Here is a 25270-nt window from a genome sequence, read left to right as displayed (position 1 = left end):
ATGAATGGGAGAAAATAGGTACAGATCATGTAGGAGTCACTGATATGAGGACCTGACAAAATAAGCAAGGTGGCGTGTGCAACCAAAAGCAGCAGACTCACTGATAGTTTGAATGACTAGTGGTTTCCAGTGGGAGGGCAGGGGCTTCAATACAGCGGAGGAGGAGTGGGAGGTACAAACTGTTGGGAGGAAGACAGGCTCCCCTGTCCATGGAATTTTCCAGGCAAGAATACTGGGATTGGGTTGCCATTTCCTTCTGCAGGCGATCTCCCCTACCCAGGGATCGATCCCGTGTCTCCTGTGTGTCCTGCATTGGCAGGCAGATTCCTGAACATTAGTGCCACCTGAGAAGCCCTAAGACAGCTTCAAGGATGGAGCGTACAACATGGGAATATAGGCAATACTTTGTAAGAGCTGTAAATGGAAAGTGGCTTTCAAAATTGTCAACAAAATAATTGTAGAATTTAAAACAAAGAAAGTGAGTTGAGCCTGGGTGTGTGAGTAAAGGGTCGCTGGACTCGAGCCCAGGGGAAGTGAGGGAGGCCAATGGTGAGAGGTCTTGGGGTGGGGTCTAGAGTGTGGGACAGAGGGCAGGCTTTCCAGGCTCCAGCTGGGACCAGACTGAGAAGGGCAGGATTTCTCTTAGAGGGGGTCTGGGTGGGGCCTGCAGCATCTGGAGAAGCTCTGTAGGAAAGCCAAAGCCCACCTCAGAAGTCGAAGTCGTGCTTCAACCGAGTTTGAGAGATGCTGAGATGTGTGAGTAGGTGAACTAAACTGAGACCAGAGTGGAAGCAAAACAGATCCAGGGTCCAGGGAAGGGATGGCATGAGGACAGAAGCGTCTAGAACACAGGGAGGGACGAGGGAGGAAAGGGAGGAGGGTGTTGACCTAGGAGTGTGCAGAGCCGGAAGGGTATGTTACCCACCAGGGTTCTTGGAATCCTAAGTCAATAGACATTGATAAGAGGCCAGACAGGATATTCAGACAAGGTTTTATTGGGGCTCTGGGTGCATGAGGAAGGGAGTCAAACAAGTGACAAGTTGCCTTGTTTGCTCCTGGGGGGTTGGGGGAGTATCAGGGCGCACATGGGAAATCTGGTCCATTAAGTGGGGTGAGGGTAGGCTGGGTCCAGCATTGGGCAGGAGGGATGAATGCCAGGTCTGCCCAGCCCCTTGGTGGGATGTGTGCAGGCATCACATCCAGCATCCTGCTTTAGTTCTCCAGCTCCAAAGGGGTGACTGGAGTTTTGATCATTTTTCTTTTTTTATCTCGTGCATCATTTGCCCCAGCTGTTCATGTATGTAGCATTATTTTTAGTCCCTTGTCGTTTCCTTCTTGTCTGTGGCTCAAGATGTGTGTCCACGCGGAAGCACTGCAGCCCAGGTCCCAGCGTGTCTGAAATCTAGAACCTGGAGAGCGGGGAGGGGCAGAGAATCGAGGATGGGGCAGGCCTAGGAGCGTGCAGAGCCCAGAAGAATCTAGAAAAGCTGGGGATGGGAGATGAGTTTAGGGGGCAGGGAGTGAAGAGAGGGGCACTGCCCTGAAGGATGGGGGGGAAAGTCAGGGTGAGGAGTAACTCTGGTGGGGGAGGGACGGGGCTGCATTCCCAGTTTCCCTCCTTGAGGCAAATAGAGGCCTCAGGTGCATCCGGCACAGTTGGAACCGCCAGCCTCCTGGGCCCCGCCTTGGGAAGCACGGAGCTTCTTGGAGTTCACACCGTCGTCGTCCACACGCTTCCCCTCTGGGGAGGGCCTTATACTCCGGGGACTCCTCCGTGGCGCAGAGCTTTTCCTTCCCTCTGTTCTGACCCTATTCTGTCCCTAGCAGACTGGCGCCCGGGCCCTGTGCCCCCGACTCGTCTCGGGGCCGCCCGGGTTCCTCTGGCCCCTCTGCTGAGATCAGGAGCCCGTCTGTGCGGGCGCCGCCCCTGCTGCCCACAGGACGCGTCCTCAGGGCTCCCCTCCGGAATGTCCCGTTTGGCACCTCGCAGCCTTCCACCCCGCTGGGATTCAGGTCCCTCAGCCCTCCTGCCCCCAGGACCCTGTTCTTCCCATTGCTCCTGGCTTCCCTCCAGATCTCCTTGCCAAAATTGGGCCTCTGTACTGGCACCAGATTACATCTGAGAGAGAGAGAGATTTAAGTGAAATGGAAAAACTAGCTTTACTGCTTAGCCACACACGGGGGACCAAGCAGGCAAATTGCCCTCAAGACTGTGTCCTGGGACTTCCCTGGGGGTCCAGTGGTTTGGGGTCCAGTGGTTTAGGGTCCACTTTGAAATGCAGTGGACGTGGGTTCAGTCCCTGGTGGGGAATCTAAGATCTCCCAGCCCAGAAGCAGGCGAGCCCTCACCCCACAGCTGGTGAGTCTCTGCACTAAAAGCAAGATCCCACCAGAGGTAGGGACTATCCCACATCTGCAAATCAAAACCAAGGCAGCCAAATAAATAGATAAATAAATAAAATATCAAAATAAATGAAAGGCCGTGTGTCTGGTCCTGGAGGGTTTTGAGGAGTCTTATAGTGTTCAAGGAGGAGAGCCTGATCAACTCGAGGATGCTCTTCTGTTGGGTCTGTGATGAGGTCTCGGGGAACAGCAGCATCACCCTTGTGCTTCCAGGTGGTCTCAGGTCTTCCTGCTTGTGGGCGGCATCGTTCACTTCTTCCATCTGGCAGGGGTTTAAGATTCTGTAAAAGGGGTCAAAGGTCCTGGCTCAGAATATTATCGATAGCCCTTGAGGAAGAACTAACAGTCCATGAGTTTGTTTAATAGCTACGATATTATTACTTTGACTTGACAGTTTCCTTTCTTTCTGCATTTTCTCACTTCTATGAGTAAAGACATTCTTGACTAAAGTTGTTTTTCCTAGATCAAAGGCAGGTGCATGTGGGTGGGGATCTACAAGGCGTCATAAGTTCCTTCTGGGCTACAATTCCAAGGGGAGTCAACCTATCTGATTTGAGGAAAGGACACAAGAGCTGGAAATAATCTCAAGTACCAAGCTTTGTTAGCATCAACAGTTTGTGTTAAGGAAATATGATTCCTCTCTTTGACTACCTTATCATCAGTTCAGTTCAGTCGCTCAGTCGTGTCCGACTCCTTGCGACCCCATGAATCACAGCACACCAGGCCTCCCTGTCCATCACCAACTCCCAGAGTTCACTCAGACTCATGTCCATCGAGTCAGTGATGCCATCCAGCCATCTCATCCTCTGTCGTCCCCTTTTCCTCCTGCCCCCAATCCCTCCCAGCATCAGAGTCTTTTCCAATGAGTCAACTCTTCACATGAGGTGGCCAAAGTACTGGAGTTTCAGCTTTAGCATCATTCCTTCTAAAGAAATTCCAGGGCTGATCTCCTTCAGAATGGACTGGTTGGATCTCCTTGCAGTCCAAGGGACTCTCAAGAGTCTTCTCCAACACCACAGTTCAAAAGCATCAGTTCTTCAGTGCTCAGCCTTCTTCATAGTCCAACTCTCACATGCATACATGACCAGAGGAAAAACCATAGCCTTGACTAGACGGACCTTTGTTGGCAAAGTAATGTCTCTGCTTTTCAATATGCTATCTAGGTTGGACATAACTTTCCTTCCAAGGAGTAAGCGTCTTTTAATTTCATGGCTGCAGTCACCATCTGCAGTGATTTTGGAGCCCAAAAAAATAAAGTCTGACACTGTTTCCACTGTTTCCCCATCTATTTCCCATGAAGTGATGTGACCGGATACCATGATCTTCGTTTTCTGAATGTTGAGCTTTAAGCCAACTTTTTCACTCTCCACTTTCACTTTCATCAAGAGGCTTTTGAGTTCCTCTTCACTTTCTGCCATAAGGGTGGTGTCATCTGCATATCTGAGGTTATTGATATTTCTCCCGGCAATCTTGATTCCAGCTTGTGTTTCTTCCACTCCTGCGTTTCTCATGATGTACTCTGCATAGAAGTTAAATAAGCAGGGTGACAATATACAGCCTTGACGAACTTCTTTTCCTATTTGGAACCAGTCTGTCGTTCCATGTCCAGTTCTAACTGTTGCTTCCTGACCTGCATACAGATTTCTCAAGAGGACGGTGAGGTGGTCTGGTATTCCCATCTCTTTCAGAATTTTCCACAGTTTATTATGATCCACACAGTCAAAGGCTTTGGCATAGTCGATAAAGCAGAAATAGATGTTTTTCTGGAACTCTCTGCTTTTTCCTTGATCCAGCGGATGTTGGCAATTTGATCTCTGGTTCCTCTGCCTTTTCTAAAACCAGCTTGAACATCAGGAAGTTCACGGTTCACATATTGCTACAGCCTGGGTTGGAGAATTTTGAGCATTACTTTACTAGCATGTGAGATGAGTGCAATTGTGCGGTCATTTGAGCATTCTTTGGCATTGCCTTTCTTTGGGATTGGAATGAAAACTGACCTTTTCCAGTCCTGTGGCCACTGCTGAGTTTTCCAAATTTGCTGGCATATTGAGTGCAGCACTTTCACAGCATCATCTTTCAGGATTTGAAAGAGTTCAACTGGAATTCCATCACCTCCACTAGCTTTGTTCGTAGTGATGCTTTCTAAGGCCCACTTGACTTCACATTCCAGGATGTCTGGCTCTAGGTCAGTGATCACACCATCGTGATTATCTGGGTCTTGAAGATCTTTTTTGTACAGTTCTTCTGTGTATTCTTGCCACCTCTTCTTGATATCTTCTGCTTCTGTTAGGTCCATACCATTTCTGTCCTTTATCGAGCCCATCTTTGCATAAAATGTTCCCTTGGAATCTCTAATTTTCTTGAAGAGATCTCTAGTCTTTCCCATTCTGTTGTTTTCCTCTATTTCTTTCCACTGATCGCTGAGGAAGGCTTTCTTATCTCTTCTTGGTATTCTTTGGAACTCTGCATTCAGATGCTTATATCTTTCCTTTTCTCCTTTGCTTTTCACTTCTCTTCTTTTCACAGCTATATGTAAGGCCTCCCCAGACAGCTATTTTGCTTTTTTGCATTTCTTTTCCATGGGGATGGTCTTGATCCCTGTCTCCAGTACAATGTCACGAACCTCAGTCCATAGTTCATCAGGCACTCTAGCTATCAGATCTATGCCCTTAAATCTATTTCTCCCTTCCACTGTATAATCATAAGGAATTTGATTTAGGTCATACCTGAATGGTCTAGTGGTTTTCCCTACTTTCTTCAATTTAAGTCTGAATTTGGCAATAAGGAGTTCATGATCTGAACCACAGTCAGCTCCTGGTCTTGTTTCTGCTGACTATATAGAGCTTCTCCATCTTTGGCTGCAAAGAATATAATCAATCTGATTTTGGTGTTGACCAACATTTGGTGATGTTCATGTGTAGAGTCTTTTCTTGTGTTGTTGGAAGAGGGTGTTTGTTATGACCAGTGCATTTTCTTGGCAAAACTCTATTAGTCTTTGCCCTGCTTCATTCCATATTCCACGGCCAAATTTGCCTGTTACTCCAGGTGTTTCTTGACTTCCTACTTTTGCATTCCAGTTCCCTATAATGAAAAGGACATCTTTTTTGGATGTTAGTTCTAAAAGGTCTTGTAGGTCTTCATAGAACCGTTCAACTTCAGCTTCTTCAGCATTACTGGTTGGGGCATAGACTGGGATTACTGTGATATTGAATGGTTTGCCTTAGAAACGAACAGAGATCATTCTGTCGTTTTTGAGATTGCATCCAAGTACTGCATTTCAGACTCTTTTGTTGACCATGATGGCCACTCCATGTCTTCTGAGGGATTCCTGCCTGTGGTAGTAGATATAATGGTTATCTGAGTTAAATTCACCCATTCCAGTCCATTTCAGTTCGCTGATTCCTAGAATGTCGACATTCACTCTTGCCATCTCTTGTTTGACCACTTCCAATTTGCCTTGATTCATGGACCTGACATTCCAGGTTCCTATGCAATATTGCTCTTTACAGCATCGGACCTTGCTTCTATCACCAGTCACATCCACAGCTGGGTATTCTTTTTGCTTTGGCTCCATCCCTTCCTTCTTTTTGGAGTTATTTCTCCACTGATCTCCAGTAGCATATTGGGCACCTACTGACCTGCGGAATTCATCTCTCAGTATCTTATCATTTTGCCTTTTCATACTGTTCATGGGGTTCTCAAGGCAAGAATACTGAAGTGGTTTGCCATTCCCTTCTCCAGTGGACCACAGTCTGTCAGATCTCTCCACCATGACCCGCCCGTCTTGGCTTGCCCCACAGGTATGGCTTAGTTTTCATTGAGTTAGACAAGGCTGTGGTCCTAGTGTGATAAGTTGACTAGTTTTCTGTGAGTACGGTTTCAGTGTGTCTGACTTCTGATGCCCTCTTGCAACACCTACCGTCTTACTTGGGTTTCTCTTACCTTGGCGTGGGGTATCTTTTCACGGCTGCTCCAGCAAAACGCACCCGTTGCTCCTTACCTTGGATGAGGGGTATCTCCTCACTGCCTCCCTTCCTGACCTTCAACATAGGATAGCTCCTCTAGGCCCTCCTGTGCCCTCGCAGCCACCGCTCCTTGGATGTGGGGTGGGCGGCTGCGACCGGCGCACTAAAGCGCAGGCGGCTGCGACCGGCACACTAAAGCTCCCCGCACACTAAAGCGCAGCCAAGAGGAGCTACCCCACGTCCGAGGTCAGGGGCAGAAGCTGAGAGGACCCCATGCCCGAAGGACAGTGGCCAAGAGGAGTTTACCCCACGTCCGAGGTCAGGGGCAGCGGCCGAGAGTGCCAGGCTGCGATGGTGCAGGAATGGCCGAGAGGAGCTACCCCACGTCCGAGGTCAGGGCGGCAGCTGAGAGGAGCTACCCTGCGTCTGAGGTCAGGGGCAGCAGCCGAGAGTGCCAGGCTGCCACAGCACAGGAACGGCCGAGAGGAGCTACCCCACATCCGAGGTCAGGGGCAGCAGCCCGGAGGAGCGACCCCATGCATCCATGCACGAGGCCAGGGGCGGCGGCCGGGAGGACCAACCCCACCTTGTCATAGCCCCTGGACAAACATTTGAAAAATATGAAAGCATATTACAATGAGGATAATGATTAATGATTTGCGATATTTTTCAAAAGAGTCCTCCTATTTTAGAGGGCAACAAGCAAGATGAGTTTTCAAGTATTTCCATCTGATAAATATGCGGTGTCCCAGTGGTCCTTGCTGTGAGGCTAGAGCTTGAATTGTCTCGCTCACAATTAGTGTTGCAACTAGAGAAAGCCCGCACTAGCAATGAAGAGCCTGTGTGCTACGTCAAAGACCAGCCTCCAAGAATGCGTAAATAAGTAAATCATAAAACCATATGTACAAAAAAGAGTCTCAGACTGAATTCCAGAAAACAAGGAACCAACACCATTCTAACCTCAGGAAGTCCAGGCCCAAATCCTGCCATTTGATTTTGCTTTCAGATTTCTGTCTTCGTAAGGGCCCCCAAATATGAAGATTATTGCAAATGTCAGGAGACAGTCATTTTTATTTACCTGATAAGGCTGCTCAGAGTTAAGCATCTCTAACTTCTGGGGAAACCAAGCGAGAGAAAAGTAACATATTTTCGTTTTACTCACAGAGGGCATTTATTCAATTGCTGTCAATCATTAGTAGCTTGAGGGGAAGGGCTGGGCTTTATCTAGAAAGCTAACGGATCAATGATATTTCAGAGCAAAAAAAAAAAAACCATAAACTTTAAAACTATATTTACTTTTTTTTCCCTATTTTTTAAAAATTTTATTTTATTTTTAAACTTTACATAATTGTATTAGTTTTGCCAAATATCAAAATGAATCTGCCACAGGTATACATATGTTCCCCATCCTGAACCCTCCTCCTTTCTCCCTCCCCATACCATCCCTCTGGGTCGTCCCAGTGCACTAGCCCCAAGCATCCAGTATCATGCATCGAACCTGGACTGGCATCTCGTTTCATACATGATATTTTACATGTTTCAATGCCATTCTCCCAAATCTTCCCACCCTCTCCCTCTCCCACAGAGTCCATAAGACTGTTCTATATATCAGTGTCTCTTTTGCTATAAAACTATATTTACAAGTTGACTCAGTATTTCATCTTTTGTTAAACACTTTTATAATACCAGCAGGGTTTTTTAATTGGGATTTTAAAATATCTTATCCAGTTAGTTGCCTGGTATAATGTGAAACTGATCAGACATCAGTGCTTGTCAAAATGGTCTCTCCTATGAATCTTCTCGGAGATGAAACCTTTTGCAAAACCATCAGAGTACAATAACTATGTGTGACTGACTTAAAGACTGAAAGATATAGTGATACAACTGAGCAGAATGTAATGGGTTAAGAAACTTGGTTACAATAACCAGAATTATGACTTGGTAGCAGAACTTGGTATGCCCTGGTATGTCCTAATTATGACACTGGGACCTACCAGGTTTGTAAGAATTCCATAATTTTTTTTTTTTTTTTAGCAAATCTCTGTTAATAATATCCATCCCAGTATAACCTGAGAAGGCTTCTCATTCACTTGATAATGTTCCCCTTGGTGTTTAACATACCAGTGATGCTAGTTAATCTAATATTTCCCTCTGAGATGCCTCACAGTTCCTCTGGAACACTCAGAGTTAGCTAGAGAAAGAGACTTACCATCTGTTCTCCAAGGCAGCTCATATTCCAGAAAACTTTGTCTGTTACCAGAGAAAGAAAACCAAATTCCAGAATTGTTGCAGCTTACTATTAATAATAAAAGTCATTTACTCAATTAACTTATATTTAATCTTAATCAATCCTGAAATGTGCGCAATTCTTGCTAAAGTCACATCATGAGAAATGCTGGGCTAGAAGAAGCAGAAGCTGGAATCAAGATTGCCGGGGGAAATATCAATAACCTCAGTTATGCAGATGACACCACCATTATGGCAGAAAGTAAAGAAGAACTAAAGAGCCTCTTGATGAAAGTGAAAGAAGAGAGTGAAAAAGTTGGGTTAAAACTCAACATTCAGAAAACTAAGATCATGGCATCAGGTCCCATGACTTCATGGGAAATAGATGGGGAAACAGTGGAAACAGTGTCAGAATTTATTTTTGGGGGGCTCCAAAATGACTGCAGGTGGTGACTGCAGCCATGAAATTAAAAGACACTTCCTCCTTGGAAGGAAAGTTATGACCAACCTAGACAGCCTATTAAAAAGCAGAGACATTGGGTTGCCAACAAAGGTCCACCTAGTCAAGGCTATGGTTTTCCAGTGGTCATGTACAGATGCGAGAGTTGGACTGTGAAGAAAGCTGAGCGCCGAAGAATTGATGCTTTTGAACTGTGGTGTTGGAGAAGACTCTTGAGAGTCCCTTGGACTGCAAGGAGATCCAACCAGTCCATCCTAAAGGAGATCAGTCCTGGGAGTTCATTGGAGGGACTGATTCTGAGGCTGAAATTCCCATTTATTTTTAGTAGATGTTAAATCATATCACATTAGCAAAATCCTTTAAAACTGAAAATCAAGAAATAGGCAATTTAATTTTTTTATCAAGAGTATATTTTAAAACGTATAAGACATGCATATCTTAGGGCACAATTTTTCTTTTGTCATACGAGATATGTACTTAATAAATTCAAAAATATATAGTGTTTTTTCATAAAAGGAAGAGATAAGTAAACATAGACTTGTTCAGAACTCAGTGTTTCACTGTTTTATCTAAAATTGATTTACATTTTCAATGAATTCTCATCATTGAATTTAACAAAACTCTAATGGTTTAAATTCCTGCGCGTCCAAAAAACAAAGTATAATTCTTTTAAAGAGCTTACCTAAAAGCTTCTATACCATTTATTTCAGTTATTTATGAGATTATCATTGTGAGTGAACTTTCTTGCCGACAACTTTTGCCCCAGGTATGACCTAGTGACTAGCAGTAGAACTAAGTACAGTGGAAGAATGTTGGTGTCTCGTGTCTCCAGTAATCAGACAGTTAACAAGCTAAACTGATGTCAGTACCAGACAGAGACTTAATACTGAACATTTCCCATATTTTGTGACTCAGAAATACTGCATTTGTAAGCGCTTATTGTACTTTAAGTCAATGGAATAGAGCTCATTTAGAAGTTAATCTCAGGAATATTTTCTAAAGACAAAGACACACACGGAGACACACACACGAGCAGAGATCTGTTTCATCATTTTACATTTCATGAATCAGGCACTGCAATTAAACTTGTCAGTTGATGAAAAACAGAGAGAACCGTCAAATGTACACACTTGAGGTCAAAGGCTTCTTTTTCTTTCCTCCTTCCACCCGTCTCCCGGCTCGGTTTCAATTCTTCTAAATAAGCCAAGGCTAAAACGCAGGCAATGTGGGCTGTGTTTGTATTAATACTTAGGGACATGGTGAGGCTTAACATCAACTTTTCTCCTAAGAATATCTTTGTTCTCTCAGGGTGAGTGTTCTAGAAAACTAAAGTGTGTCATCAAGACACTCTCTCCAACTGCACATGTAAAAAGAACCGGTTCTGAAATTTCAAAAGAGTTTCATCTCAACCATTTTCTCCAAAGTCTAAAGAATATTGTGACTACATAGTGTTAAACTATTTTGTCCTTATTGATAGGTTTAAACGTGTAGGTTAACCAGTCATCCAAAATGTGTCCTAGGAGGTTATCAGAGGAAATCAAAGGAGCATTTCCCATTTTTGATCAGACGCCCATGAGCCAAATACAAACCAGACCTCATTAGCTGATGGAAACCTTAACGAGGGGAAGGACACTAGAAAGCATAAAACTCAGAGTGGGTGTTTCCAGTTCCTGCCAAGCCCATGACCTGAGTCCTTAGACCTCACAGGTGAGATTTCCAACATGAAAACTAATCAGACAGGCACTCAATGTTTCCCAGATGGAAACAAATGTTCCTCAGATGGACATGTTGAAGGAGCCTCGGATACATGTCAGGGGACTCACCCAGATGCTGGCCAAGATGTCTCGATGTCCCAGACATTGTCTTTCTCCTGCCTCAAAATAATTCCTTGGAGCAGCAAAATTCAAGCTGGTGTGGGCTGGAGGAAGACAGGAACACCCTTGAGGTGAAGGTGGCCTCCCCACCCTCGAGGGCGGCCCTCCTCTTCCCTCCTCTACCGCCTTGGTGTCCCCACTGCCTGCTTGGTGGACCAAGTATGGCTGGGGTTCAGCCTTCTTGAGCTGAGTCCTCGGAGAGCAGGCCTCTGAAAGAATCTTCCCAGCATTCCAACCTTCTGGAAAGAGGCTGCGTGGAGGAAAAATCTAGAGAGTGTGATGGGGCCAGGGGACACCCAGGGGGTCACCCCTAAGCCAACCCCACACGGGACTCCAAATTTGTTACCCAAATTCAGCTTCTGCACACCAAGGCAGAGTGAAGTTTGTAAGAAAGAAGTATGGGTAAGGTAGAAAGAAAGGGCTTTACTGCTTTGCTAGAAAATTGGCCCATATTGGCGTTGTGCCCCCAAGACCATGAGTTTCAACCTGGAGTGGGTATGTGGAGTCTTTAGTGTTTATGGAGCCATGGCTGGTGTTGAGGCAGTGGGGAGGCCGCAGCATCAGCCTTCTTGTTCCAGCCAGTCTGGGGTCTACCTGCTGTGGGAAGCAGTTCACTTGTTCAGCCTGGCGGGGCTTTTGGTAACTGCAAAATAGCTGACACATATGGCACAGATATTATCAAGAGACCTTGAGGAAGAAAAGTCCTTGACTTTGTTCGAAGGCTCCAGTATTATTATTTTGTCTTGTTTGACATTTTGCCCTTCAGGGCTCTAATGAAATTTATTCTTTGTTTTTCCCCATCCTCAGCAGAAGGCATGAGGGATCTTTGTTCCCCGACCTGGATCCTACCTTCAGCCCATGAATTTGACTGGTGGAGTCTTAGCCACCAGACCACCAGGGAAGCCCCTAAATGAATTTCTTGGTGAAAGATTTTCTACAGACAAAAGGCTGGTGGAGGACTTGACTGGGGGTTTCTTCTGGGAAAGCCTCAGTGGGTCCTGCTTGGTTACAGTCTGGCCCTTCCCTGGTCTGCCCCTGCCTGGCCTCTAAGCCCTGCAGGAGAAGGAAGTCGGCACAGAAACAGGCAGGAGGCCACATGGGAGTTCAGATGCCATATTTCCTTAGGGTGAAGTCTATATGTTGTCAGGGTGGCTGAGTGGTAAAGAATATGTCTGCAATGCAGGACATGCTGGGGACTTGAGTCTGGTCTCTGGACGAGTAAGATCCCCTGGAGTAGGAAATGGCACGCCACTACAGCATTTTTGCCTGGGAAACCCCTTAGACATTGGAGCCTGTGGCACCACAGTCCAAAGGGTCACAAAGAACCACCGAACAGGCACACAGGTAGGAAGGTAACATTTGTGCATTGCTGGTAACAGCAAAAATTCCATTTCTATATTTTATCCTGGTTCCTACAGTGGAGGAACCAATACAGGAAGGCAAGCTGGTAATCTTTGTCTCCTGAACACTGTTACCATCATGTCAGTGATGTCTCTCCAGGTTCAAATCAGTCTTGTTGGTTAGGCAGGCAGAGTTGGGATGTGTAAATCATAAGCAGACTGAAATCTTGGTCATAAACATCCCACACTGATAAGTCCTCTAACACAATAATGCATTTTCTTAAGACTTCACAAGAGCTGCTCCTCCCCTCTACTGTGACCCTATTCAGTCCCTTGAAGACTGGCGTCTGGGTCCTATGCACCCCCAGCTCCTCTCAAGACCACCAGGGCCCCTCTGCTCAGATTAGGAACAGGCCTCTGAGCTCCTGGGTCTGTGCCACAGCGCTACCCCTGCTCCCCACACTGAGCCCCTCAGGGCTCCCCTCCAGAATGTGCCCTCTGAAAACCTCCCCAAGCCCTTGACCCCAGGGGGGCTCAGATCCCTTGGCCCTCGCTCCTCCAGATCTGGCCCTTCCCCCTGCCCTGTGCCTGGCCTGAGCCTCAACCCAGCAGAGGAAGGAGGTCAGCACACAACCAGGCAGGAGACTGATCTCGGCCTGCAGTGACTCGAAGCAGGGTTTCAGCCCTGGCCAGAGACTGAGGTTGGGCTGTGGGAGGGAGAGCACTGGATCCTAACCGCTAGACACCAGGGTGAATGGCCAGTGACAAACCCTGACTCATTATCTATGTAGAGGTGAATCCCCACCTAGAGATGGAAATTGGTGAAGCAATCAGAGTCTTTATTAGGAGGGAAAGATAGACACACCAGAGGGCTCAAAGAGAGTAGGGGAGTCGGGCCTCATGGTAGTTAGGGTCACTTTTAAGGGGCATTTTTTCTGGATTTCCTTTAGCCAATCATCTTGCTTTTCCTGGCTCTGAGTCCCTTTTTGGTACACCTCAGGGTCCCCCTGGGCTTGTCAGGTGGCTCAGTGGTAAAGAACCCACCTGCCAATTCAAGAGACATGGGCTCGATCCCTGGCTTGGAAAGATCTCCTGGTGGAGATAAGGGCAACCCACTCCAGGTTCTTGCCTAGAAAATCTCATGGAGCCTGGTGTGTTACAATCCATGGGGTCACAAAAGATTCAGACACAACTTGGTTACACAACAGCACTAAGATTCAGTCTAGCCATTGAAATGAAGAAGAGTTACTTGTAACAAGAAAGATACATGTAGGGCTTCCCTGGTGTTCCAGTGGTTAAGAGTCCACCTGCCAATGCAGGGGACATGGGTTCCATCCCTGGTCCAGGAGGATTTCACGGGCCTTGGGGCATTTAAGCCCGTGCTCCACAACTACTGAAGCCTGCCTGCCTAGAGCCCACGCTCCACAACAAGAGAAGCCACCACAACAAGAAGCGTGTGTCCCCCAAATAGAGAGGAGCCTCCACTCGCAGCACAGAGAAAGCCCCCACACAGCAACAAAGACCTAGTGCACCAGAAAAATAAAATAAAACCGCAACAACATATCGCAATAACAGGAAATGACGTGAGGAATGTTCATTTGTGGTTAGACCACTCGGGTGAGAATCTGGGCTGCAGATGGAGTAAACACACCTGCTGGAGAAGTTTTCACACTGTCAGGCATGATGGTCCTGTTGAAGAAACTGAAAACACTACAGAGCACAAGTGTGATCTGCCTTGTAAATGCTTCCTGGGCCCTCCTTTCCTAGGAAGATTTCTGAGCTGATCCACTCCAGCACCACAGACAGCTCCCACTTCTGCCCTGCCTTTTCCCAGGTGGTTCATCAGGAGCTCAGCAAGCAGAGCAGGGCTGTCGACGGCCTAGAAAATATGATAGGCAGGATGGGAAAGAGTAGACCGAGACTAGTGGAGGCTTCAACATGGACCCCAGGTGGGCATAATGTGGGCAGGGATTGGAGACAGAGACTAGGAAGCTGTAGGTGAGAAAGGGGACGCTGACGACATGGGAAGGGACACCAGCCTCATCAGAGACAAGCCCTTTCTCCCCAGAATCTACCCAGAGGGAATCAGCCACAGCTCTGAATAGCAGGGAGCCTCATGAGCACAGAGGTCACCTGGAACCTCCTGGATTCTAGGTTCTATGTGCCCAGATTTAAATGAGCCCAATGTCAGTGCGTGCAGCCCTGCTCTTCAGAGACTATTCATCTTCCCCAAGGCTGAGTCATTTAGACATACTTTAAATTCACTGGCTCCGATGATAGAGAATCTGCCTGAAATGCAATCCCTGGGTCAGGGAGAAGGGAATGGCAACCCACTCCAGTATTCTTGCCTGGAGAATTCCATGGACAGAGGACCCTGGGGGGCTACAGTCCATGGGGTGGCAAAGAGTTGGACACAACTGAAGCGACTCTCACTGCACTAAATGCACTCTGAAAGTTGTAGGGGTTGTAACTTCAGGGCACTCGAACCTGGAGAGAATAGCTGTCATCAGCGTTGATTGCAAGCTTGGCCCCCGCCACATCTAGTCACTCATTCTTGACCAGTAAGAGCCCCTGAGGTTTGCTTTGCCTCATGCTTTTACAAATAAAAGCCCAGAAGTCAGAGCCACATCATATCCAGGTGTGATCCTGTCTTAATGAATAGTATATATGAGGAGTTTTGAGTGTCCAAGTGTTTGCAGAAATACTTTGGATAAAAAGACATCTGGGGATTCCCTAGTGGACTAAGTGGTTAAAAATCTGCTGGCAATGCAGGTAACTACATATGAAAAATTAAAGTGTTAATTGCTCAGTTGTGTCCGACTCTCTGCAACTTCATGGACTGTAGCCCTACAGGCTCCTTTGTCCATGGAATTCTCCAGGGAAGACCACTGGAGTGGGTGGCCATTCCCTTCTCCAGGGATCTTCCCAACCCAGGGATGGAATCCCATCTACTGAATTGCAGGCAGGTTATTTACCATCTGAGCCACCAGGGAAGCCCATCTACATATAAAATAGAAGAATATAATGTTTCACTTTAACTGATGCCTGGCCTAAATTTCCAGTCATACTAGCCATTGTTTTAAAATATCCCTTATGGGCAGAGACACTTTAACATATATTAAAATTAAACCAGTTTTCTTGTGATTATGAATTGGTTTCATAAAACAGTATCCAAGGGACCACTCCCCCACCCCTTGTTAAAACACTTAATGTGCTTCAAAGTAAATAAAAACATAGTCTTCAAAGATGAAAATTGTAAAACCCTAATTACTCAAGGGGTGATTATCCCCATTTCTCCATTTGACACACGAACCTTGCCTGGCCTAAGATTTGGGGGAAATTTTAGGTCATTCCATACTGGATGACTACTAATAATAGTGTGGCTTCATTGATTAGAGCCCCCAGACCCAACATCCAATACTGTCAAAACCACTAATTCTGTTCAATCAACAACTGGCACATATTTAGTTTTGTTCAGTGCCTGTGTCAACAGTCTCTCATCTAAGATAGCCTGCACTCCCAAAGGGACACAATTCCCCCATTTCAGGCTTCACACAGGTACCGCAAGGGCTCAGCATCTCAACTGCACACCCTCTGGGCAGACAATGATTTAGCGGCATCCCCCTTTCTCCAGGAGCACAGGTATTGAAACACGAGCAGAATCCTATGGTCCTTGTGCCCCATGCCCCGCCATGTGCCTGCCTTTCTTCTACCTGAGGAAAACTTTAGTCAAAGAATGCCTGCAATCAAAGAAGTGAGAGATGGGAAAGCAAAGGAAGAGTCAAAGGAGATTAAAATTAACGTAGTGATTAAGCATAGTCAAGGATATTTAGCTGTTTCTGAAGGGCTATAGATAATATTCTGAGCAATATCCAGAGAGCCACGTTATAGACAGAGAAGCAACAAGTTGAGATGTTAATTACATGATGGTCAGACTGAACACAGGCTGTAAGCGGCCACTGTTTTCCATAGAAATGGAATTTATGTTGAAAAACTGTTACATGTTGGGAGGGACAGTCAATGTACAAAGAACTCAATACAAAGTAGATAGTTTTAACCTTGGCTAGGGAGAAAAAAAGTCTTAAGTAATGTTCTTTTCCTGTATTTTCCTTCGAAAATATAGCAGCTGACTGTGCTGTTTCAGCATACAGCAGCCCCCTCGCACTTCTGTCTGGAAAAGCTCTTGCCCCACTGGTTGCCAGGAAGGGTTTGGGTGGGGGAGCCGTCAGTCGGCCTTTGGACAGGTGTCCAGCATCCTCCCCCGCCCCGGCCCGCTGGCGCCTGAAATAAAGCAAACTTTCCTTCTTTCCGCCAACCTGGCCGGTCTGCTTGTTTGAGAGCGGAGCAGCCGCACCCACCACACTTCTTCCGACAGCAGCGTGAGGTTTCAGGATGACATCCGCCTTCAAGGAGATGCAGTGGAAGCACGTTTCATGTGCGAAGGACACAGACGTCTCACGCCTTCTGGTCCTTTCCTGGGGTTCTGAAGCAACACAGTGCTCACGTACACATCTCCCTTCCACATCAGAGTCAACAGGCAGTCCCGTCAGCGCCCTCAGAGACGCCTGCACTCAAGGAGCTTCGGGAACGGTGTCTCCCGCCATCTGGAGTCCCTGCACGGCTTCTGATGGCCACAACGTGCCCAAGGATTCGGGTGCAATGACACTACCCCTAGCAAGCTTTCTCAGCCCTCTCGAGACACGAGTGCCTCCAGATTTGATTCTCACACACACGTAGCCCATGTGCCCACGGTCCCGGTCCCCGGCTTCTCAGAGACCACCTCCAGAGCTCCAAACACGCTCGGCTTATTCAAAAAGGGATATGCAGCAGCTGGCTTGGCCCCACACCTCTGCCCGCTTCCTGCAGAACTTTTTTCCCCAAACCACCAGATCTCAGCTCAGGCTTCGACACGCCCCCTCAAACTTCCACAGCGCTTTAAAACCTGCGGCTTTCCCTGGGTCCCTGCACCCTGCGCGGGCCCTCTCCTCACTAGGAGAGCAGTGAACGACTTTCAGCTTCTGTCTGTAGTGACCCTGGCCTCTCTGCGGAGACGCTCAGGCACCCCTGTCAATTAAGTCCCAGCCACCGCCTGACCGAAAGCAAGGCGATATTCATTATGTTTGGCGGGAGAGCCAGAACGATTTCCTTTATACGAGACCTCCTCCTGCGCTTCCTAAGGCACCTTGTGTGGATTTATCTCGAGGGTAAGATGATGCTCTTTCTGCCAAATGAATCACCCTACCAAGACGTGTTAAAGGAATTCATTGAACTGATTTGTCTGCGTGCAGTGAAACCTAGTTTGCACTTTTGGACAGGAAAGACTGCTGGTGCTACGAGAAACTGGTTTCTCGTTTCCGTTGCACCCAAGATGTCGTACTGCTTTAAGAAAGAACGTGATGAAGCAATGCGGGCAAATCCGGTTTAAACGGCATTTGGCACGACTTGGCAACGATTTGCTGAAGGATGCTTGACGTCCTTGTCGCGTCTCAAGGACGACGATCAGCTGAACTATGAACGAGAATTGAAAGGATTTGAAAACGGCATGACTCCTACACCTGTTTTGTTTGTGTGTGTTTCCCCCTATAACTTTCCAACCCAGTTTATGTTGACAAATTTAGTTACATGTTAGGAGGGACAGTCCCCATACAAAAATACTCAATACGAAGTTCATATTTTTACCCCAAATCTTTACCCTTTAATCTTTTCCAGTATTTTTTCAGAAAATACTCCCTTTGTAAATTCAAATTTGTCCGTTTTGAGTCTTCTGACTCAGCATTTTGAACACTTCCATTTCTTGTGTTGGTAGCGCTTTGCAGGTTCTCCTGTCTCTTGTTTTTGCCTCTCAAATTCTTGTTTCTTCGCCGCACATGGAGCTTGCTCATATTCTTCGTGTGCCTTTTGGTTTGATGTTTTCTTTTGCTTTGGAATGTTTCATAGAGTATATTCTCGTGCTGCAGTGCCCTTCTGGCAGAAGCCGTTCAGTGCTACAATGTCCTTCAGACAAAGCCTGGTCAGGCGTACCTTGGTCTTCTGGCAAAGACTGCTCACCTTGTTCTAACCAGGATTGGTCAGCTTTTCTCAGCTGCTTGCTGAGTCTTTCCTCTCCAGCTAAATAGAGATGGTTCCAGTGACCAGGGTGTTAGGGCAAGCGCACTGATTGTAACCACCCACCCTGGCCAGGCACTATAGTAACCATTTGCAGGAGTTGTTTTATGACAGGACCTTCTGGCAAGGAAGATGGAACTACTAAGCCTCCACTTATTAGAAGAAGAAGTTTGGGAGAGATCCCAAGGAGACTCCACATGTCCGACCACATCCCAGAATCCTTCTCTCTGGCATCCATCTGGCCTGAAGTAGGTGTGCACCACCAGGAAGGACTCTGAGTCAGAATGTTTGGCTAAAGACAACCCGGAAACTAATCCCATCACCATAACACCCATGACCACAAGCCATGTGACAGAGCTGTTCTCCTGGGTTCCATTACCCTATGGCTCTCCACCCGGGTGCTCTTTCCCAAGAAAATCTCTTGCTTTGTCAGCACATGTGTCTCCTCCAACAATTCATTTCTGAGTGTTAGACAAGGGCCCAGGTTTGGGCCCTGGAAGGGGTCTCTGCTCCTGCAACAAGGGTACCAATCTGTGCACTGGGATTCGCCTGAGCTCATCTCACATGCTAGTAAAGTAATGCTCAATATTCTCCAAGCCAGGCTTCAGCAATACGTGAACCATGAACTTCCAGATGTTCGAGCTGATTTTCGAAAAGGCAGAGGGACCAGAGATCAAATTGCCAACATCCTCTGGATCAAGGAAAAAGCAAGAGAGTTCCAGAAAAACATCTATTTCTGCTTTATTGACTATGCAAAAGCCTCTGACTGTGTGGATCACAATAAACTGTGGAAAATTCTGAAAGAGATGGGAATACCAGACCACCTGATCTGCCTCTTGAGAAATCTGTATGCAGGTCAGGAAGCAACAGTTAGAACTGGACATGGAACAACAGACTGGTTCCAAATAGGAAAAGGAGTACATCAAGGCTGTATATTGTCACCCTGCTTATTTAACTTCTATGCAGAGTACATCATGAGAAACGCTGGACTGGAAGAAACACAAGCTGAAATCAAGATTGCCAAGAGAAATATCAATAATCTCAGATATGCAGATGACACCACCCTTATGGCAGAAAGTGAAGAGGAACTCAAAAGCCTCTTGAAGAAAGTGAAAGTGGAGAGTGAAAAAGTTGGCTTAAAGCTCAACATTCAGAAAACGAAGATCATGGCATCCAGTCCCATCACTTCATGGGAAATAGATGGGGAAACAGTGGAAACAGTGTCAGACTTTATCTTTTTGGGCTCCAAAATCACTGAAGATGGTGACTGCAGCCATGAAATTGAAAGACGCTTGCTCCTTGGAAGTAAAGTTATGACCAACCTAGATAGCATATTCAAATCAGAGGCATTGCTTTGTCAACTAAAGTCCGTCTAGTCAAGGCTATGGTTTTTCCAGTGGTCATGTATGGATGTGAGAGTTGGACTGTGAAGAAGACTGAGCGCCAAAGAATTGATGCTTTTGAACTGTGGTGTTGGAGAAGACTCTTGAGAATCCCTTGGACTGCACGGAGATCCAACCAGTCCATTCTGAAGGAGATCAGCCCTGGGATTTCTTTGGAAGGAATGATGCTAAAGCTGAAACTCCAGTACTTTGGCCACCTCATGCGAAGAGTTGACTCATTGGAAAAGACTCTGATGCTGGGAGGGATTGGGGGCAGGAGGAGAAGGGGACGACAGAGGATGAGATGGCTGGATGGCATCACTGATTTGATGGTCGTGAGTCTAAGTGAACTCTGCGAGATGGTGATGGCCAGGGAGGCCTGGCGTGCTGCGACTCATGGGGTCACAGAGTCAGACACGACTGACAAACTGAACTGAACTGAGCTGAACTGAGCCTTATTTTCCCTCCAGAGCAATATCTTGGAAGTTTGCTGAATCTTTAGTTTTCTTTGAAATGGGAAGCCTCATCCCTCGCGAATGCTCCCCATGAGGGCTACAGATGGTTATTACATTGCTATGTACTCTGCTTTACATTCTTATTTCTGAATCCCGCCGATGAGACTCCTTCTTCTTGCATCCCAAAACACCCTGTCCATGCCCCTCTCCCCCGACCCATGGTGCCCTCCATGTACAACTTAAAAAAAAAAATTGGAACTTGATACCTGAGTAAAATAAAGATATAAGTAAATGCAGTGCAGCGGATGGTGTGTTTCTTTGGTGTGGTTTGCCTGATGTCCAGCCCAGGGTCTTTCCCATGGACCCTAGAGTGGGAGTGGGTCTCCAGCAGGAGAAAGTGCAAGGGTGGGGGTAGGAGTCGGCAGGAGCCCTCTGTCGGGGGTGGAGGCCAGGGGGCTGGGGTGCAGATGTGGTTCAGAGAAACGGGAAGGGGAGTGGAGGTCCACAGGCTCAAATTGTGGACTTGAGACCAGACAGGTTTTGAGAAAATCCTGCCTCAGTAGCCGAATATGCAGAGAAGCTGCGGTGGCACTGGATGGTTTGAGAAGGCAATTTCTGACGTCAAATCACATCCCAATCAGGATGTATACCAATGGAGCCCAGAGGAGAAATTGGAGCCTAGAAGATAAAGTGCGCGCATGAAAAGGGTGCATAGAAACCTTCCAATGGCTTCCTGATGTGAACGTTTTGTCCATGGGACAAAAAGACCCAGATCTGGCCTTTCTTAACATATTGTTATGGCTTTCTGAATATTATAATATTATATTAATATTATATTAGTATAATATAATGATATTATAGTAATTAAATGTCAATATAAATTATAATTTATATAATCTATATTTTAAATTTGTACATGAATTTTAAAGTTTATATATAATATAAATTTTATTTTTATTACAATTGAATTAATATATTATTAATGATAATAATTAAGATATATTCTATTACTATAATATATTATGTGAATATATATTATATTTAATGTTTTAATTATCTTATATATTATAGTAAATATTATTTTATATAATATATCAATTATATATAAAATTGTATAAATGATAAGGTAGAATAACAGATGATTCTAAAGAATGTATTATATATAATATATAATATTTGATATAATGACATTATATATAATTATATATTTTAGTAATGTTAAAAATTATATAGAATATGTTATATATAATATTTAGCAATATATAATATATGTTACATAATGTATAATAAGAATATATACAATATATAGTATGTATTATAAATGTACATTGTACATTATATGTAAAGCATATAATTTATCTATAATATTATCTATTTATGTATTATGTTAATATCAATATGTTGTATATAATAATATATACTCTATAACAATATATTATATAATCTTTTACTATATATTATTATGCTATATATTATATCATTGTATATGTAATATTTTATTTATATATTTATTATTATAGATTTTGAGCATATATTAAAACTTATTGCATTTTTAAATGCCTTAAAACTAAAACCAAGAAACAAGCAATTGGTTTTCTTTAACAACATTAAATTTTATAATCTATAAGACATAAAAATTTATGGCTAATTTTTCCTTATGTAGTGCAATATATGTACTTAGTAAACTGAAATATATTTAGTGTTTTTTTCATAAAAGGCAAAGGTAAGTAAACATAGACTTGTTCACAAGTCAATGTTTCAGTATTTTATCTAAAACTGATTTAACTCTTCAATGAATTCTCATCATGGAACTTAATTTAACAAAACTCTAATGGTTTAAATTCCCGAGAATCCAAAAAACAAAAGATAATTCTTTTAAGGAGCTTACCTAAAGGCTTTTCTACCATTTATCTCAGTTATTTATGACAATATATCACTATGGGTCAACTTTTGTGCTGACAAATTTTGCAACAGCTGTGACCTACTGACTAGCAGTAGAACCAGGTACAAGGAAAGTCGGTGCTGAGGCTAAATGTTGGTGTCTCGTGCCTCTAGTAATCAGACACAATTAAACAAGCAAAACTGACATCAGTACCGGACAGAGACTTAATATTGAACATTTCTCAGATTTTGTGAGTCTTAGAAATTTGTAAGCACTTATTTTTCTTTAAGTCAATGGAATAGAGCTCATTTAGAAGTTAATCCCAGGAATATTTTCTAAAGATAAAGACACTCACTGAGACACACACACGAGCAGAGATCTGTTTCATCATTTTACATTTCATGAATCAGGCACTGCATTTAAGCTTGTCGGTTTATGAAAAAGAGAGAGAATAACAAATGTACCACTTGACGTCAAAGGCTTCTTTTTCTTCCCTCCTTCCACCCCCCTCCCCTGGCTCAATTTCAATCCTTCTAAGTAAGCCAAGGCTGAAACGCACGCAATGTGGGCTGTGTTTGTATGAATACTTCAGGGAAATGTTTTTTTTTTTAATTTATTTATTTTAATTAGAGGCTAATTACAATATTGTATTGGTTTTGCCATACATGAACATGAATCCGCCACGGGTGTACACGTGTTCCCAATCTGAACCCCCCTCCCACCTCCGACCCCATACCATCCTTCTGGGGCATCCCAGTGCACCAGCCCCAAGCATCCTGTATCCTGCATCAAACCTGGACTGGCGATTCATTCCTTTTATGATATTATACATGTTTCAATGCCATTCTCCCAAATCGTTCCCCCCTTGAGGGACATGTTGAGGCTTAACATCAATTTTTCTCCTAAGAATATCTTTATTCTCAAAGCGCGAGTGTTCTAGAAAACTAAAGTGTGTCATCAAGCCATCTCTCTCCAACTGCACATGCAAAAAAACCAGTTCTGAAATTTCAAAAGAGTTTCATCTTAACCATATTCTCCGAAGTCTAAAGAATATTGTGACTACATAGTGTTAAACTATTTTGTCCTTGTTAATAGGTTTAAACGTGTAGGTTGACTGCTGCTGCTTCTACTACTAAGTCGCTTCACTCGTGTCCAACTCTGTGCGACCCCATAGACGGCAACCCACCAGGCTCCGCCGTCCCTGGGATTCTCCTGGCAAGAACACTGGAGTGGGTTGCCATTTCTTTCTCCAATGCATGAAAGTGAAAAGTGAAAGTGAAGTCACTAAGTCATGTCTGAATCTTCGTGACTGCATGGACTGCAGCCTACCAGACTCCTCCGTCCATTGGATTTTCCAGGCAACAGTACTGAAGTGTGTTGCCATTGCCTTCTCCGTGGCTTGACTAGTCTTCCAAAATGTGTCCTAGGTGGTTATCAGAGGGAATCAAAGGAGGGCTTCCCATTTTTGAATGGACACCCATGAGCCACATACAAACCAGACCTCATTAGCTGATGGAAACCTTATATGAGGGGGAAGACACCAGAAAGCATAAAGCTCAGGGTGGCTGTTTCCAACTCCTGCCAAGTCCATGACCTTAGTCCTTAGATCTCACAGGTGGGATTTCCAACATGAAAGCTAACCAGACAAACACTCACTGTTCCCCAGATGGAAACAAATGTTCCTCAGATGGACATGTTGAAGGAGCCTCAGATACATGGCGGGGGACTCACCCAGACGCTGGCCAAGATGTCTCAATGTCCAAGACGCTGTCCTTCTCCTTCCTCAAAATAATTCCTTGGAGCAGCAAAATTCAAGCTGGTATGGGCTGGAAGAAGACAGGAACATCCTTGAGGCGAAGGTGGCCTCCCCACCCTCTAGGGCGGCCCTTCCTCTTCCCTCCTCTACCGCCTTGGTGTCCCCACTGCCTGCTTGGTGGACCGAGTATGACTGGGGCTCAGCCTTCTTGACATGGGTCCTCAGAATTCAGGCCTCTGAAGGAATCTTCCCAGCGTTCCAACCTTCTGGAAAGAGGCTGCGTGGAGGAAAAATCTAGAGAGTGTGATGGGGCCAGGGTACACCCAGGGGGTCACCCCTAAGCCAACCCCACACGGGACTCCAAATTTGTTACCCAAATTCAGCCTCTGCACACCAAGGCAGAGTGAAGTCTATAAGAAAGAAGTTTGGGTGAAATAGAAAGAAAGAGCTTTACTGCTTTGCTAGGAAAAATGGGCCACATTGGCCTAGTGCCCCCAAGACCGTGAGTGCCAGCCTGGAGCGGGTATGTGGAGTCTTTAGTGTTTATGGAGCCATGGCTGGTGTTGAGGCAGTGGGGAGGCCACAGCATCAACCTTCTTGTTCCAGCCAGTCTGGGGTCTACCTGCTGTGGGCAGCAGTTCACTTCTTCAGCCTGGTGGGGGTTTCGGTAACTGCAAAATAGCTCACGCATAAGGCACAAATATTATCAAGAGACCTTGAGGAAGAAAAGTCCTTGACTTTGTTTGATGGCTTGTTTGTTATTTTGTCTTGTTTGACATTTTCCCCTTCAGGATCCTCTCACTGCTCTGATGAAATTTATTCTTTGTTTTCCCCCATCCTCGCCAGAACGCATGAGGGATCTTTGTTCCCCGACCTGGATCCTACCTTCAGCCCATGAATTTCACTGGTGGAGTCTTAGCCACCAGACCACCAGGGAAGCCCCTAAATGGATTATTTGGTGAAAGATTTTCTACAGACAAAAGGCTGGTGGAGGACTTGACTGGGGGTTTCTTCTGGGAAAGCCTCAGTGGGTCCTGCTGGGTTACAATCTGGCCCTTCCCTGGTCTGCCCCTCCTGGTGTCTCAGCCCTCCAGGAGAAGGAAGTCAGCACAGAAACAGGCAGGAGGCCACAGGAGAGTTCAGATGCTCTTTATTTCTTTAGGGTGAAGTGTACACGTTATCAGGATGGCTGAGGGGTAAAGAATATGCCTGCAATGCAGGACACGCCGGGGACTTGAGTCTGGTCTCTGGATGCGTAAGATCCCCTGGAGTAGCAAATGGCACGCCACTACAGCATTTTTGCCTGGGAAATGCCATGGACATTGGAGCCTGGGGGGCCACAGTCCAAAGGGTCACAAAGAACCACCGAAGAGGCACACAGGCAGGAAGGTAACATTCGTGTGGTGCCGGTAACAGCAAATA

General features: G+C 45.5%; 1 long non-coding RNA gene across 6 annotated transcripts; it reads right to left on the bottom strand.

Moving 5' to 3' along the window:
- Positions 1-979: 979 nt before the first annotated feature.
- Positions 980-24535, bottom strand: LOC139182082 (uncharacterized). 6 transcript variants are annotated; one of them, XR_011565667.1, is made up of 5 exons: positions 23824-24535; positions 11415-18376; positions 8578-10972; positions 7447-7482; positions 980-2684 (listed from the first exon to the last, which is right to left on the bottom strand). It is a non-coding gene; the product is annotated as an uncharacterized lncRNA (long non-coding RNA). The 6 variants fall into 6 exon arrangements; XR_011565670.1 differs by lacking the exons at positions 980-2684; positions 7447-7482 and having other exon boundaries at positions 7933-9419; positions 10185-10263; positions 10878-10972; positions 23824-24531; XR_011565668.1 differs by lacking the exon at positions 7447-7482.
- Between the last annotated feature and the right edge of the window lie 735 nt (positions 24536-25270).

This window comes from Bos indicus, unplaced genomic scaffold (assembly GCF_029378745.1).
Source record: "Bos indicus isolate NIAB-ARS_2022 breed Sahiwal x Tharparkar unplaced genomic scaffold, NIAB-ARS_B.indTharparkar_mat_pri_1.0 scaffold_78, whole genome shotgun sequence".
In the NCBI taxonomy this organism is placed as follows: domain Eukaryota; kingdom Metazoa; phylum Chordata; class Mammalia; order Artiodactyla; family Bovidae; genus Bos; species Bos indicus.
The sequence above is the reverse complement of the archived record's forward strand: the minus strand, read 5'-3'. Positions and strand labels throughout refer to the sequence as shown.